The following is a 17,828-nucleotide window of genomic DNA, read 5'->3' on the forward strand; positions in this document are numbered from 1 at the left end:
CCTCTCTGTCTCCCACTGCCCCGCCCCTTCCTCTCTGTCTCCCACTGCCCCGCCCCCTTCCTCTCTCTGTCTCCCACTGCCCCGCCCCTTCCTCTCTCTGTCTCCCACTGCCCCGCCCCTTCCTCTCCGTCTCCCACTGCCCCGCCCCCCTCCATCTCCCCCCCTCCTCTCCATCCATCTCCCCCCCGCCACCCTCCTCCTCCATCCATCTCCCCCGCCACCCCCTCATCCATCAATCTCCCCCCCGCCACCCTCATCCATCAATCTCCCCCCCCGCCACCCTCCTCTCCATCCATCTCCCCCGCCCCCTCCTCTCCATCCATCTCTCCCCGCCACCCTCCTCTCCATCCATCTCTCCCCCGCCCCCCCTCCTCTCCATCCATCTCTCCCCCCCGCCCCCCTCCTCTCCATCCATCTCTCCCCCCGCCCCCCTCCTCTCCATCCATCTCTCCCCCCGCCCCTCCTCTCCATCCATCTCTCCCCCCCGCCCCCCTCCTTCCATCCATATCTCTCCCCGCCCCCCTCCTCTCCATCCATATCTCTCCCCCCGCCCCTCTCCTCTCCATCCATCCCTCTCTCCCCCGCCCTCTCTCCATCCATCTTCTCTCCCGCCCCTCCTCTCTCCATCCATCTCTCTCCCTCCTCTCCACTCCATCTCTCTCCCCTCCTCTCTCCATCCATCTCCTCTCCCCGCCCCTCTCCTCTCCATCCATCTCTCTCCCCCCCGCCCCCTCTCCTCTCCATCCATCTCTCTCTCCCCCGCCCCTCTCCCTCTCCATCCATCTCTCTCTCTCCCCCTACCCCCTCCTCTCTCCATCCATCTCTCTCTCCCCCGCCCCCCCCTCCTCTCTCCATCCATCTCTCTCCCCCCTCCTCTCTCCATCCATCTCTCTCCCCCTCCTCTCTCCATCCATCTCTCTCTCCCCGCCCCTCTCCTCTCCATCCATATCTCTCCCCCCGCCCCCTCTCCTCTCCATCCATCTCTCTCTCCCGCCCCTCTCCTCTCCATCCATCTCTCTCTCTCCCCCCGCCCCCCTCCTCTCTCCATCCATCTCTCTCCCCCTCCTCTCTCCATCCATCTCTCTCCCCCTCTCCTCTCCTCTCCATCCATCTCTCTCCCCCTCCCCTCTCCTCTCCATCCATCTCTCTCCCCTACCCCCTCCTCTCCATCCATCTCTCTCCCCCCCCCCCCCCTCTCTCCATCCATCTCTCTCTCCCCCACCCCCTCCTCTCCATCCATCTCTCTCCCCCTCCTCTCTCCATCCATCTCTCTCCCCCTCCTCTCTCCATCCATCTCCCCCCGCCCCCCCCCCTCCAGTGATGTCTAGCTGGTTGAAGGACGGGAGGTGGTGATAGGTGAGGAAGTGTAACTGCATCCCCATGCAGCCGCAGACAGCGGATCTTGTCAACGCCAGGTGGATGTGGCAGTCTCAGGCCGGGTGGCAGGGGGTAGGGGGTGCGCGGCCATGGGGGGTCACCTAGCTTCAAGGAAGGGGTGTCCGGGATGCTGCAGCCAGAGACCATGGGGAAGGCCAAAGAGCTGTTTGTTCTCTGTGATAAAGAAGGAAAAGGCTTCATCACCAGAGAGATATGCAGGTTCGTGAGTCCAGTGGATTGAGATTCAGAACGCTTTAAACATAAACACATACATAATATATAATAATAATATATAATATATAACACAATAAACAAACCTTTAATCTCTCGTCTTCTCTCTCCTGTCCTCTCTCTCTCTATTCTCTTGTCCCCCTCTTCTTCTGTCTTCTTCTCTTCTCTCCCCCTCCTCTTCTCCCCCTCCTCTCTCCCACCCCCCCTCTTCTCCCCCTATCCTCTTGTCCCCCTCTTCCTCTGTCTTCTTCTCTTCTCTCGTCCCTCCTCTTCTATCTTTCTTTCTCCCATGTCCTCTCTCTCTCTCTCCCCCCTTCTTCTCCCCCTCCTCTTCTCCCCTCTCCCCCCTCCTCTCTCCCCCTCTTCTTCTGTCTTCTTCTCTCCCTCCCTCCTCTTCTATCTTCTTCTCCCATGTCCTCTCTCTCTCTCTCCCCCTCTTCTCCCCTCCTCTTCTCCCTCTCCCCCTCCTCTCTCCCCCTCTTCTTCTGTCTTCTTTCTCTCCCTCCCTCCTCTTCTATCTTCTTCTTCTCCCATCTCCTCTCCTCTCCCCCCCTTCTCCCCCTCCCTCTTCTCTCCCTCTCTCTCCCCCCGCTCTTCTCCCCCTCCTCTTCTCCCCTCTCCCCCTCCCTCTCTCCCCCTCTTCTCCCCCTCCTCTTCTCCCCTCTTCTCCCCCTCCTCTTCTCCCCTCTCCCCCTCCTCTCTCCCGCTCTTCTCCCCCTCCTCTTCTCCCCTCTCCCCCTCCTCTCTCCCCCTCTTCTCCCCCTCCTCTCCCCCTCTCCCCCCTCCTCTCTCCCCCTCTTCTTCCCCTCCCTCTTCTCTCCTCTCAGAGACTGCAGGGGGAGTTACCTCTCCCCAGAACAGCTGGAGTCTGTTTTTGAGAGTCTGGACAGAGACAGAAACGGATTCCTAACTCCTGTCGAGTTTAACATGGGCCTTGGTGTGTACCGCTCACTCATTTCATGACATGCTGGACCTTTGACCACTACCATACTTACTATTGACACATTTTCTCCTGTCTGTCTGTCTGCCTGCCTGCCTGCCTGCCTGCCTGCCTGCCTGCCTGCCTGCCTGTCTGCCTGCCTGCCTGCCTGCCTGCCTGCCTGATAGCAGGGGAGTTGATGGGGGTGGAGGAGAGCACAGAGAAAAAAAGGCAGACAGAGACTGAGGAAAAACGAAGACCTAGAAGAACTCCGATTTATTCAGATACTGACGGAGCTGGAGCTGACAAACTCTTCAAAGAGTGAGTGACGACACTACATTGTTCCAAGGAAGACCCGATGAAGCGTTTTGGAGAGAGTTCGGCCAACGTTTTTATATTCGCAACCAGTATTTGGATTCTAGATTCCTGTAAAATAGTTAAGTTGTGCTGTGTGTGTGTGTGTAACCCTGTAACCTGCTGTATTGTGTGTCTTCATGCCAGTCAGTGCGAGCTGGGTACCCTGTGGTGTGCTCTCCAGAGAGACAGACCAGAGCTGCTCTCTATCCTGGAGGATGTCCTAGTCCACGCTGTGTCTCATCTACAAGACTCACTGAGGAGAGAGACAGTTTGGAACTGGCTCTACGCAGGTCTCTATTCTCTCCTCATATCATTCATTCACATGACTGTCAATTCACACAGCTGGTGAAGAGGTGGGCAGTAAACACCAACATACTTACTAATAACATACTTACTAGTAACATACTTACCAACATACTTACTAGTAACATACTTACTAACATACTTACTAGTAACATACTTACTAACATACTTACTAACATACTTACTAGTAACATACTTACTAACATACTTACTAACATACTTACCAGCATACTTACTAGTAACATACTTACCAGCATACTTACTAGTAACATACTTACCAGCATACTTACTAGTAACATACTAATAACATACTTACCAACATACTTACTAATAACATACTTACTAATAACATACTTACTAGTAACATACTTACCAAACATACTTACTAGTAATTACTTACTAACATACTTACCAACATACTTACTAACATACTATAAGCATACTTACTAGTAACATACTTACCAACATACTTACTAGTAACATACTTACCAACATACTTACTAGTAACATACTTTACTAACATACTTACTAGTAACATACCAACATACTTACTAGTAATTACTTACTAACATACTTACCAACATACTTACTAACATACTATAAGCATACTTACTAGTAAGATAACACCAACATACTTACTAGTAACATACTTACTAACATACTTACTAGTAACATACTTACCAACATACTTACTAGTAACATAACACCAACATACTTACTAGTAACATACTTACCAACATACTATAAGCATTCTTACTATAAACATACTTACCAGCATACTTACTAGTAACATACTTACTAGTAACATACTTTACCAACATACTTACTAGTAACGTACTTAGTAACATACTTACTAGTAACATACTTACTAGTAACATACTTACTAGTAACATACTTACTAGTAACATACTTACTAACATACTTACTAGTAACATACTTACTAGTAACATACTTACTAATAACATACTTACTAGTAATTACTTACTAACATACTTACCAACATACTATAAGCATACTTACTAGTAACATACTTACCAACATACTTACTAGTAACATACTTACCAACATACTTACTAGTAACATACTTACTAACATACTTACTAGTAACGTACTTAGTAACATACTTACTAGTAACATACTTACTAATAACATACTTACTAGTAATTACTTACTAACATACTTACCAACATACTATAAGCATACTTACTAGTAACATACTTACCAGCATACTTACTAGTAACATACTTACCAGCATACTTACTAGTAACATACTTACCAGCATACTTACTAGTAACATACTTACCAACATACTTACTAGTAACATACTTACTAACATACTTACTAGTAACATACTTACTAGTAACATACTTACTAGTAACATACTTACTAGTAACATACTTACCAACATACTTACCAACATACTGTAATGTGTTGTTGTGTTTCAGACGGGAGAGTGACCACGACAGGGTGGTTCGGTCCATATACGAGGAGATGGAGAGTCAGAACAGAGAGGAGAGAGAGAAACGACTCGCTCAGGTAGCTATCTGGTCTGCGAATAAAGTATGAATATGTATGAATATGTATGCACTCACTACTGTATGTCGCTCTGTAAATGTAAATAGTCTGCTGGGCTGTAGACAGGGGTTGTTGTTGTTTAGCAACAAAACCGACACGAATCATACTAAGCTCAGTGCTTCGAGCTGTTGACTTCAGGCCACATGAACATTGTGCTGAATGGTAAAAAAAAAATCTACAATAAAATGTTCTTATTCTGTGGTGTTGTTGGTCCGACAGTAGAGTCTGACATTGTACTATGTAACCATATTCAGTTTAAGTAGAATACTAATGAATCGTTGAGCGATCGTACGAGACATATTGATTCAACTTTCGTCAAGATTAAACAAGCTCCGTTCTGAGAATCGGCAGAGTGTTGCTGCTCTTCTGTTCACCGGCTGCACAGCCACCCCCCCCTCCCCCGATTACAATAGACGGGACCACAGCATCTACTTCGGTTGCTCGACGATTTCCTTTGCTACACCTGCCTCGGCATATATCGCCCCAATTCTGGCCCCGTTCCTCAATCGTACTGCCACCGAGGTGTAGGGTACTTTACAGTCACTACGATTTGGGCTTAACTGATTGGTTAAATGTGAGCGGTTCTCCAATGGCACCGTAGACCCAGAAAAACACGGCGTGGTGTATTTCAGCCCCAACTATTTCAGCCCTAACTATTTCAGCCCTAACTATTTCAGCCCCAACTATTTCAGCCCCAACTATTTCAGCCCCAACTATTTCAGCCCCAACTATTTCAGCCCTAACTATTTCAGCCCTAACTATTTCAGCCCCAACTATTTCAGCCCCAACTATTTCAGCCCCAACTATTTCAGCCCCAACTATTTCAGCCCCAACTATTTCAGCCCTAACTATTTCAGCCCTAACTATTTCAGCCCCAACTATTTCAGCCCCAACTATTTCAGCCCCAACTATTTCAGCCCCAACTATTTCAGCCCCAACTATTTCAGCCCCAACTATTTCAGCCCCAACTATTTCAGCCCCAACTATTTCAGCCCCAACTATTTCAGCCCCAACTATTTCAGCCCTAACTATTTCAGCCCCAACTATTTCAGCCCCAACTATTTCAGCCCTAACTATTTCAGCCCCAACTATTTCAGCCCCAACTATTTCAGCCCCAACTATTTCAGCCCTAACTATTTCAGCCCCAACTATTTCAGCCCCAACTATTTCAGCCCTAACTAATGGCTGATGATGATGACTGTACTTCACGTTAAAGGACAGTATCAGACAGTGGGACAGAAGACAGAAGATTGCTGAGGAGCTGAAGACGAGGAGCAGGAACTGGAGACCACCCCTGGCCAAGCAGAGGTAGAGACATCATAGACTTAGATAGAGATCGCTCTTTGTGTCTGTCCCATTATGACGTCTGTGGGAGCACTGAGCATCGAGGCCATCTCCATTTTGAAGTAGTCCATAGTGCCTACTGTCGGCTGGAGTACAAAGGAGATTTTAACCTGGGCTAAGCGAGTGTTCACACTTTATAAAGTGGGCTCTTAGCCATTCTGTCAGTCTGTTCTACTGCTTCAACATCGGCCATTTTAAACATATAAATAAAATAAAATAAAATGGTTTAAATAATAATAATAATAATAAATTAAAAGGTTCAATATCTAGTCGTAGTAAAGTTCAGCTATTTCCCACAAGGCCTAGTTTCTACCTTAGCCGTATAACAGTCTCCATTTTGCTGGACCCTAGGAAAAGTAGCTGCTGCCTTGGCAGGAATAATGGGGATCCATAATAAACCCCCAGGAAGAGTAGCTGCTGCCTTGACAGGAACTAATGTGGATCCATAATAAACCCCAGGAAGAGTAGCTGCTGCCTTGGCAGGAACTAATGGGGATCCATAATAAACCCCAGGAAGAGTAGCTGCTGCCTTGACAGGAACTAATGTGGATCCATAATAAACCCAGGAAGAGTAGCTGCTGCCTTGGCAGGAACTAATGGGGATCCATAATAAACCTCAGGAAGAGTAGCTGCTGCCTTGACAGGAACTAATGGGGATCCATAATAAACCCCAGGAAGAGTAGCTGCTGCCTTGGCAGGAACTAATGGGGATCCATAATAAACCCCAGGAAGAGTAGCTGCTGCCTTGCAGGAACTAATGGGGATCCATAATAAACCCCAGGAAAGTAGCTGCTGCCTTGGCAGGAACTAATGGGGATCCATAATAAAACCCCAGGAAGAGTAGCTGCTGCCTTGGCAGGAACTAATGGGGATCCATAATAAATACAAAATAGAAATGTCACTGTCAGAAGAGATTTGCTTCAGAAAAACATTCTCATCAAATGTATTTATCTTACATCAGCTGATATCTCAAAGTGCTGTACAGAAACCCCAGCCTAAAACCCCAAACAGCAAGCAAGCCGGCCAGTAGCTAACTAAGTAGCTAGCCAGTTAAACAGAAGCTAAACCCATAAAATATGGAAATTAAAGCTTAACTTCTCTAATATCATATTTAACTAAATAATCAACTATGAATTTATTAAATGTAATCTCACAAATAGCAGTTTTGGTCGATCTGGAAAGCCAGTCAGTCAATAAATAATATAATAATAGTCGTAGGAAAGGTTTTCATCTTTAGCTCACAATCTGTGGATACTATACGATTAGAATTATTTGTAAAATATCACAGCACAATTGAAAAATATTTGGCACATGGAAACCAAACAAGGGCAGTCTATGGTGATAGGAGGGATGGGCCGAGGGGGTGGTCTATGGTGATAGGTGGGATGGGCCGAGGGGGTGGTCTATGGTGATAGGTGGGATGGGCCCAGGGGGTGGTCTATGGTGATAGGTGGGATGGGCCGAGGGGGTGGTCTATGGTGATAGGTGGGATGGGCCTAGGGGGGTGGTCTATGGTGATAGGTGGGATGGGCCGAGGGTGGTCTATGGTGATAGGTGGGATGGCCGGGGGGTGGTCTATGGTGATAGGTGGGATGGGCCGGGGGGTGGTCTATGGTGATAGGTGGGATGGTTGAGGGATTAAAGAGTTTGTTTGGTAATGTATTAGTGGTATATACAGCTGTCAGAAGTTTACATTCACTTTCGCCAAATACATTTAAACATTTAAATCCTAGTAAAATTCTCTGTTTAGGTCAGTTAGGATCTCCACTTTATTTTAAGAATGTGAAATGTCAGAATAATTGTAGAGTGATTTATTTCCGCTTGTATTTCTTCATCACATTCCCAGTGGGTCAGAAGTTTTACATACACTCAATTAGTATTAGTTAGCATTGCCTTTACATTGTTTAACTTGGGTCAAATGTTTCCGTAGCCTTCCACAAGCTTCCCACAATAAGTTGGGTGAATTTTGGCCCATTCCTCCTGACAGAGCTGGTGTACCTGAGTCAGGTTTGTAGGCCTCCTTGCTTTCGCACACGCTTTTTCAGTTCTGCCCACACATTATCTATATGATTGAGGTAAGAGCTTTGTGATGGCCACTCCAATACCTTGACTTTGTTGTCCTTAACTTCTTGACGCTACCAATCCCTGTAGCGAGATCATTTCCGTCTGCAACCGCTGAATAGCATAGCACAACAGTCAAATAATATTACTAGAAAATATTCATATTCATGAAATCACAAGTGCAATATTGCAAAACACAGCTTAGCCTTTTGTAAATCCACCTGTCGTCTCAGATTTTGAAATTATGCTTTACAACGGAAGCAATCCAAGCGTTTGTGTAAGTTTATCAATAGCCTAGCATAGCATTATGTACACTTAGCATCAGGATGCTTGTCATGAAAATCAGAAAAGCAAATTAACCGTTAACCGATGATCTTCGATGTTTTCACTCACGAGACTCCCATTTAGGCAGCAAATGTTCCTTTTTGTTCCATAAAGATTATTTTTATACCCAAAATACCTCCGTTTGTTTGTCGCGTTATGTTCAGAAATCCACAGGAAAGAGCGGTCACGAACGCAGACGGAAATTCCAAATATTCTTCATAATGTCCACAGAAACATGTCAAACATTTTTATAATCATTCCTCAGGTAGTTTTTAAAATATATATTTGAAAATATATCAACCGGTGTGTAGATTTTTCCATAACAGCTGAGAGGAACAATTGCCGGTTTACTCAATTGCGTTAATTTAACTCACTCTGAGAGCCCCCACCTCCACTTACGCAATGTGATCCTTCACGCTCATTTTTTAAAATAAAAGCCTGAAACTATGTCTAAAGACTGTTGACTCCTTAGGGAAGCCACAGAAAAAGGAATCTGGTTGGTATCCCTTTAAATGAAGGACAGGCATAGGAACAGAGGTTTCTAAATAAGAGTCACTTCCTGATTGGCTTTTTCTCAGGCTTTCTCCTGCAATATCAGTTCTGTTATACTCACAGACAATATTTTTACAGTTTTGGAAACTTTAGAGTGTTTTCTATCCCAATCTGTCAATTATATGCATATTCTAGCATCTGGTCATCAGAAATAAACCGTTTACTTTGGAACTGTTCCACTGGATGTCATAAGGTGAATTCACCAATTTGTAAGTCGCTCTGGATAAGAGCGTCTGCCAAATGACTTAAATGTAAATGTAAATGGAACGTTATTTTTTCCAAACATAAAAATAGTGCCCCTAGCTTCAAGAGGTTGCCATTTTGCCACAACTTTGGAACTATGCTTGGGGTCATTGTCCATTTGGAAGACCCATTTGCAACCAAGCTGTAACTTCTGACTGATGTCTTGATGTTGCTTCAATATATTGACATCATTTCCTCTCTCATAATGCCATCCATTTTCTGACGTGTACCAGTCCCTCCTGCAGCAAAGCACCCCCACAACATGTTTCTGCCACCCCCGTGCTTCACGGATGGTCAGGTTCTTTCAATATTGGACTTTCTTTTTTACTGTGGATATAGATTCTTTTATACTTTTCTCCCAGAATCTTCACAATGTCCTTTGCTTTTTTTTCGCACTAAAATACGCAGACGTAGTCTGGCTTTTATGGATGCTTTGGAGCAGTGTGTCACGAATCCCGCCGAAGACGGCCTACTAGCTGGCATCGATTCCCTTTGGAATAAAGATCCACGTTCGGAACTAAACCTGCTCTCTGCGCCTGACTCCTCCACCCACTAGAAGCCTTAAACACAGTGGCTTCTTCCTTGCTGAGCGGTCTTTCAAGTTATGTCGATAAAGGACTCGTTTTACTGTGGATATAGATACTTTTATACCTGTTTCCTCCAGCATCTTCACAAGGTCCTTTGCTGTTGTTCTGGGATTGATTTGCACTTTTTCGCACCAAAGTACGTTAATCTCTAGGAGACAGAAGCGTCTCCTTCCTGAGCGGTATGACGGCTGCGTGGTCCCATGGTGTTTATACTTGCGTACTATTGTTTGTATAAATGAACGTGGTACCTTCAGGCGTTGGAAATTGCTCCCAAGGATGAAACAGACTTGTGGAGGTATACAATTTTTTCTTCTGAGGTCTTGGCTGATTTCTTTTGATGTCCCATGATGTCAATCAAAGAGGCACAGAGTTTTGAAGGTAGGCCTTGAAATACATCACAGGTACACCTCGAATTGACTCAAATGATGTCAGTTAGCCTATCAGAAGCTTCTAAAGCCATAACAACATTTTCTGGAATTTTCCAAGCTGTTTAAAGGCTCAGTCAACTTAGTGTATGTAAACTTCTGACCCACTGGAATTGGGAAACAGTGAATTGTAAGTGAAATAATCTGTCTGTAAACAATTGTTGGAAAAATGACTTGTGTCATGCACAAAGTAGATGTCTAACCGACTTGCCAAAACTATAGTTTGTTAACAAGAAATGTGTGGAGGGGTTGAAAACGAGTTTTAATGACCCTTAACATGAGTGTATGTAAACTTCTGACTTCAACGGTATGTTGATATGAGTAAGTGGATCCATTCAGTCATCCTGTTTCAGCTTCATATTCTCCCCCCCCAGCTGGAGGCTCGTATCCAGGCGCTAGCTTTGAGCAGGCAGACATCAGGGTGCAGAATCAGAAGCTCCACAGTCTGAACATACAGCTCCAGGAGCAGCTAGAGACCAGCCGGGAGGAGCTACAGAAAGCCCTGAAACAATTAAAGTTCCTTCAGTCAAACACTGCCCAGGGAGGAGAGAGCAGAGAGAGGTAGGGAGGAGGGGAGGGAAACTGAGGGAGCCAGGAGGAGGGAGGAGCAGAGAGGGGATGGAGGGATGGGGGAGAGAGGTCGGAGAGGGGGAGCAGAGAGGGAGGGAGGAGAGAGGTCAGAGAAGGGAGGGAGGAGGGAGGGAAACTGAGGGAGCCAGGAGAGAGGTCGGAGAGGGGGGAGCAGAGAGGGGGGGGAGAGGTCGGAGAGGGGGGGGGGCAGAGAGGGGAGGGAGGAGAGAGTGGCCGGAGAGGGGGAACAGAGATGGAAGGGAGGGAACAGAGAAGGGAGGGAGGAGAGGGGGAGGGAGGAGAGAGAGGTCGGAGAGGGGGAGCAGAGAGGAAAGGGAGAGAGAGAGGTCAGAGGGGGAGCAGAGAAGGGAGGGAGGAGAGGGGGGGAGCGGGGGAGGGAGGAGCGAGAGGCCGGAAAGGGAGTGAGCAGAGAGGAAAGGGAGAGAGAGAGAGGTCAGAGAGGGGGAGCAGAGAAGGGAGGGAGGAGAGGGGGAGCAGAGCAGGGGAGGGGGAGAGAGAGGTCGGAGAGGGGGGAGCAGAGAGGAAAGGGAGAGAGAGGGAGGTCAGAGAGGGGGAGCAGAGAAGGGAGGGAGGAGAGGGGAGGGGGAGGGAGGAGAGAGAGAGGTCGGAGAGGGGGAGCAGAGAGGGAAAGGGGAGAGAGAGAGAGGTCAGAGAGGGGGAGCAGAGAAGGGAGGGAGCAGGACGGGGGGGAGCAGAGAGGGGGAGGTAGGGACAGGGGGAGAGAGGTCGGAGAGGGGGGAGCAGAGAAGGGGAGGGAGGAGAGGGGGAGAGCAGAGAGGGGAGGGAGGAGAGGGGGGAGGGAGGGACAGGGGAGAGAAGTCGGGGAGGGGGAGCAGAGAGGGAGGGAGGGACAGGGGGAGAGAGGGGGGAGGGACAGGGGAGAGAGGTCGGAGAGGGGGGAGCAGAGAGGGGAGGGAGGGACAGGGGAGAGAGGTCGGAGAGGGGATGGGTAACTCCTACGTGCTTTGCCATATTCTCTGAAAAATGTTATATTTGTGTTGTTGACACGGTACACTTGAAAATATATTTTTTGATTGTGTACGTGATCGTTGTGGAAACTGAACCCACAACCTTTGCATTGAGATTGTCAGTGTGTTTCTCTCTAGGACTGTGCTCAAGGTCTCCAAGAACATGCAGAAAGAAAAAGACAGTCTGCAGAGGCAGTTGGAGTTACTGAGGTCTGTCTGCCTGCCTATCGTCTCTGTCTGCCTGCCTATCGTCTCTGTCTGCCTGCCTATCGTCTCTGTCTGCCTGCCTATCGTCTCTGTCTGCCTGCCTATCGTCTCTGTCTGCCTGCCTATCGTCTCTGTCTGCCTGCCTATCGTCTCTGTCTGCCTGCCTATCGTCTCTGTCTGCCTGCCTATCGTCTCTGTCAGCCTGCCTATCGTCTCTGTCTGTCTGCCTGCCTATCGTTCCTGTCTGCCTGTCTGCCTGCCTATCGCCTCTGTCTGCCTGCCTGCCTATCGCCTCTGTCTGCCTGCCTGCCTATCGCCTCTGTCTGCCTGCCTGCCTATCGTCTGTCTGTCTGCCTATCGTCTGTCTGCCTGCCTGTGGTCTGCCTGCATGTCTGCTTGCCTGTCTGTCTGCGGGTTACCAGTTTGTTTATTGGAGAGCAAATCACATTTGTTGTTTATGAAGTGCTTACTGTACGCGTTACTATGTGTTTGTTTCTGATTTGTTTTTATCCTCTCAGGGATATGAACAAACGTCTGAGAGATGAGAAAGACACACATCAGTCCCAGAAGAGGGTCAGTGTTAGTCACCGACGCTCTCTCCTCGTCTCCCCTCTTCTCTCCTCGTCTCTCCTCGTCTCCCCTCGTCTCCACCAGTCTGTCCCACCATCACCACTCCCAAACTCCCACTGTCACTATACGGGGCTCCACCCCCTGGACACGCCCCTACTACCCCTACTGAATCACGCTAGTTCTCCCTGGACACGCCCCTACTACCCCTACTGAACCATGTTAGTTCTCCCTGGATACGCCCCTACTACCCCTACTGAACCATGCTAGTTCTCCCAGGACACGCCCCTACTACCCCTACTGAACCATGCTAGTTCTCCCAGGACACGCCCCCACTACCCCTACTGAATCACACTAGTTCTCCCTGGACACGCCCCTACTACCCCTACTGAACCATGTTAGTTCTCCCCTGGATACGCCCCTACTACCCCTACTGAACCATGCTAGTTCTCCCAGGACACGCCCTACTACCCCTACTGAACCACTAGTTCTCCCAGGACACACCCCTACTGAATCACGCTAGTTCTCCCTGGACACGCCCCTACTACCCCTACTGAACCATGCTAGTTCTCCCAGGACACACCCCTACTGAATCACGCTAGTTCTCCCTGGACACGCCCCCACTACCCCTACTGAACCATGCTAGTTCTCCCTGGACACACCCCTACTGAACCATGTTAGTTCTCCCTGGACACGCCCCCACTACCCCTACTGAACCATGTTAGTTCTCCCTGGACACACCCCTACTGAACCATGCTAGTTCTCCCTGGACACACCCCTACTGAACCATGTTAGTTCTCCCTGGACACGCCCCCACTACCCCTACTGAACCACGCTAGTTCTCCCAGGAAACACCCCCACTACCCCTACTGAACCATGCTTGTTCTCCCTGGACACGCCCCTACTACCCCTACTGAACCATGTTAGTTCTCCCTGGACACACCCCTACTGAACCATATTGGATTCTCCCAGGACACCTACTGAACCATGTTAGTTCTCCCTGGACACACCCCCTACTGAACCATGTTAGTTCTCCCTGGACACGCCCCACTACCCCTACTGAACCATGCTAGTTCTCCCTGGACACACCCTACTGAACCATGTTAGTTCTCCCTGGACACACCCCTACTGAATCTTCAGTTCTCCTGGACACGCCCTACTACCCTACTGAACCATGTTAGTTCTCCCTGGACACACCCCTACTGAACCATGTTAGTTCTCCCTGGACACGCCCCTACTACCCCTACTGAACCATGTTAGTTCTCCCTGGACACCCCTACTGAACCATGTTAGTTCTCCCAGGACACACCCTACTGAACCATGTTAGTTCTCCCTGGACACGCCCCTACACCATGTTAGTTCTCCCTGGACACGCCCCCCACTACCCCTACTGAACCATGCTAGTTCTCCCTGGACACGCCCCCACTACCCCTTCTGAACCATGCTAGTTCTCCCTGGACACGCCCCCACTAACCTACTGAACCATGTTAGTTCTCCCTGGACAACCCTACTACCACTACTGAACCATGTTAGTTCTCCCTGGACACGCCCTACTGAACCATGCTAGTTCTCCCTGGATACACCCTACTACCCCAACTGAACCATACCTATGGTTTGTAGACGGCGTCTCTAGAACTGGGTAATATTTGTAACTGTGATGATATTTCAGAGTCACTGTTTTTGGGGTATGTTTTGAGAGGCTGTGAGGCAAAACAAGGCCTGGAGATCTTCCTTGGTCAGATCACGTTACATTGTAAAGGAAAAACTACTGGGCCATAATGAGCGTTAATGTTGTGGCGAAGGAACAGACTGGTACCTCCAACTCTGTTTCAACGGAATCACTGTTTCTGAGGCAAACGGCATTTTATGATTGTTGTTGTTGAGTTTGAGTATTTTTTTTTGAACAATGTTATTTTGAAGGTGAGAAATATATATATCCCATAATACTGTATCTTTAATGGTGTGTAGATTCCAAAGGTAGCACTTTCATCTCTCTTGATCAAACGTTTTTGTTATTTTTAATTTAATAAAAGGAACAAAGTATTGAAAACACAGGAAGTTCTTGTAATCCAGCATACAGTACAATATTGTAAAATAAACAACTGCACCGGAGAGGGGACTGGAGGGGACTGGACTGGACTGGAGGGGAGGGGACTGGAGGAGGGGACTGGACTGGAGGAGGGGACTGGAGGGACTGGACTGGAGGGGACTGGAGGGGAGGACTGGACTGGAGGGACTGGACTGGAGGGGAGGACTGGAGGACTGGAGGGGAGGGGACTGGAGGGGACTGGAGGGAGGGACTACAGACTGGAGAGGAGGGACTGAGAGGAGGGACTGGAGGACTGGACTGGACTGGAGGAGGGGACTGGAGGGGACTGGAAGGGAGGGGACTGAAACTGGAGGAGGGGACTGGAAGGGGAGGAGGAGGGGGACTGGACTGGAGGGAGGGACTGGAGGAGGGGACTGAACTGGAGGGGGACTGGGAGGGACTGGACTGGAGGGAGGGGACTGGAGGAGGGGACTGGAGGAGGGGACTGAAGGGGAGGGGAGGGGACTGGAGGAGGGGGACTGGACTGGAGGAGGGGACTGGAGGGGGGGGACTGGAGGGGACTGGAGGAGGGGCTGGAGGGAGGGGAGGGGAGGGGCTGGAGGAGGGGCCCAGGGACTGGAGGGGGACACTTTTCCCTGGAGGGGAGGGGAGGGGGACAGGAAAGGGGACGGAGACCGGGACATGTGCAATGTGCAAAAAAATATCATAACCTCATTGTAATCCAGGAGTGTGATTTCATTTGAAACACGTGATATTGGCCGAGACGATTATTTAACTAGAGTTTAGTAAACTGAGTTGACGGTAATTGTTGCACTTTACACAATGCTTTACGCAATTAAAAACTTTACTTAAGAACTCCATAAAATGAAATATCTGTGTGTTATCTGTTATCTATTTTGTAAACATGTTCATGTGTCGATATTTAATGTCTTTTTGACCAAATAAATGTTGTTAAATCACCATTTTGGTGCCTGAATAAACAACACCTATATTTACATTTAAGTCATTTAGCAGACGCTCTTATCAGAGCGACTTACAAATTGGTATCCATTTTGTTTTTTCATTCTGGTTTCTCTGCCATCATGTGTAGCCTCCTAATGTCAGGAAGCCTCTGCGGAAGAAAGGCTCAGTGATAGGGAACTACATACTGCCAGACAAGCCAATCGAAAGGTTTGTTTCATCCATGATTCAGCCACTAAACCGTATGCTATGCTGCAGTGTTAGTTCCATCTTACATTTTTTTTTTTTTTTTTAAAGACTAACAGTTAAAATAACTTAAGTTATTATGACTGTTATAGTAACTCAGTATAATTGAACTAAGGAAGTAACTAATGTTCTGTCCCGTTGATTTACTAAGACAGCTGAGCTCTTTCAGCCAATCAGAGCTGGAGCTGGCTTCAGATGGGATACCATTTAACTGCTCCAAGAGAAGACAGGCACTCAGAGAACACAGCTGTGGCGATAATGGACGGATTGAAGCAATACAGGTACTGTGGACTCGTCAAGTGGAATCACCTTTCAAAAAAAGAGAGAGAGAGAGAGAGATGCAAATATAAGACATTTGCAAGGACATTTGCATTCTGTAAAACCACGATGGAAGGTCTGGGACATACTTACGCTACGACTGAGAATTTAGACAGACCAACTGAATAACGTCACATACGCCCCCCCCCCCCCCCCATCTGCTCCTTCCTCTACAGGCCAGACTGACCAGCCCCCACCCTCAGAGGGTATTCAAGGTGGTGTTTTTGGGGAACTCGGGGAGTGGGCAGAGCTCCTTCATCCACCACTACTGCAATGGACACTTCCCCAACACACTGGGTTCTACTGTGGGTAAGAGAGTTAGACCCAATAACAGACTGGGTACTGCTGTGGGTAAGAGAGTTAGACCCAATAACAGACTGGGTACTGCTGTGGGTAAGAGTTTAGACCCAATAACAGACTGGGTACTGCTGGGGGGTAAGAGAGTTAGGTTAATAACAGACTGGGTACTGGGGGTAAGAGAGTTAGACCCAATAACAGACTGGGTACTGCTGGGGTAAGAGAGTTAGACCCAATAACAGACTCGGGTATACTGCTGTTGGTAAAGAGTTAGACCCAATAACAGACTGGGTACTGCTGTGGGTAAGAGAGTTAGACCAATAACAGACTGGGTACTATTTTGGGTAAGAGAGTTAGACCCAATAACAGACTGGGTTCTACTGGGGGTAAGAGAGTTAGACCCAATAACAGACTGGGTATACTGCTGTTGGTAAAGAGTTAGACCCAATAACAGACTGGGTACTGCTGTGGGTAAGAGAGTTAGACCCAATAACAGACTGGGTACTACTGTGGGTTAGAGAGTTAGACCCAATAACAGACTGGGTACTATTGTGGGTAAGAGAGTTAGACCCAATAACACACACTGGGTACTGCTGGGGTAAGAGAGTTAGACCCAATAACAGACTGGGTACTGCTGTGGGGAGAGTTAGACCCAATAACAGACTGGGTACTGCTGGGGGTAAGAGAGTTAGACCCAATAACACACTGGGTACTGCTGGGGGTAAGAGAGTTAGACCCAATAACAGACTGGGTATACTGCTGTTGGTAAGAGAGTTAGACCCAATAACAGACTGGGTATATTGCTGTGGGGTAAAGAGTTAGACTCAATAACAGACTGGGTTCTATCAGGGTAAAGAGTTAGACTCAATAACAGACTGGGTTCTACTGGGGGTAAGAGAGTTAGACCCAATAACACACTGGGTACTGCTGGGGGTAGAGAGTTAGACCCAATAACAGACTGGGTATATTGCTGTGGGTAAGAGAGTTAGACCCAATAACAGACTGGGTTCTACTGTGGGTAAGAGAGTTAGACCCAATAACAGACTGGGTTCAACTGTGGGTAAGAGAGTTAGACCCAACAACAGACTGGGTACTGCTGGGGGTAAGAGAGTTAGACCCAATAACAGACTGGGTACTACTGTGGGTTAGAGAGTTAGACCCAATAACAGACTGGGTACTATTGTGGGTAAGAGAGTTAGACCCAATAACACACTGGGTACTGCTGGGGGTAAGAGAGTTAGACCCAATAACAGACTGGGTACTGCTGTGGGTAAAGAGTTAGACCCAATAACAGACTGGGTACTGCTGGGGGTAAGAGAGTTAGAC

At 48.0% G+C, this 17,828-nt stretch overlaps 1 pseudogene; it reads left to right on the plus strand.

Moving 5' to 3' along the window:
• The first annotated feature begins 1,476 nt into the window (after positions 1 to 1,476).
• LOC135535294 (EF-hand calcium-binding domain-containing protein 4A-like) lies at positions 1,477 to 16,514 on the plus strand (annotated as a pseudogene).
• Positions 16,515 to 17,828: the final 1,314 nt, after the last annotated feature.

This window comes from Oncorhynchus masou, unplaced genomic scaffold, assembly GCF_036934945.1.
Source record: "Oncorhynchus masou masou isolate Uvic2021 unplaced genomic scaffold, UVic_Omas_1.1 unplaced_scaffold_4734, whole genome shotgun sequence".
NCBI lineage: Eukaryota > Metazoa > Chordata > Actinopteri > Salmoniformes > Salmonidae > Oncorhynchus > Oncorhynchus masou.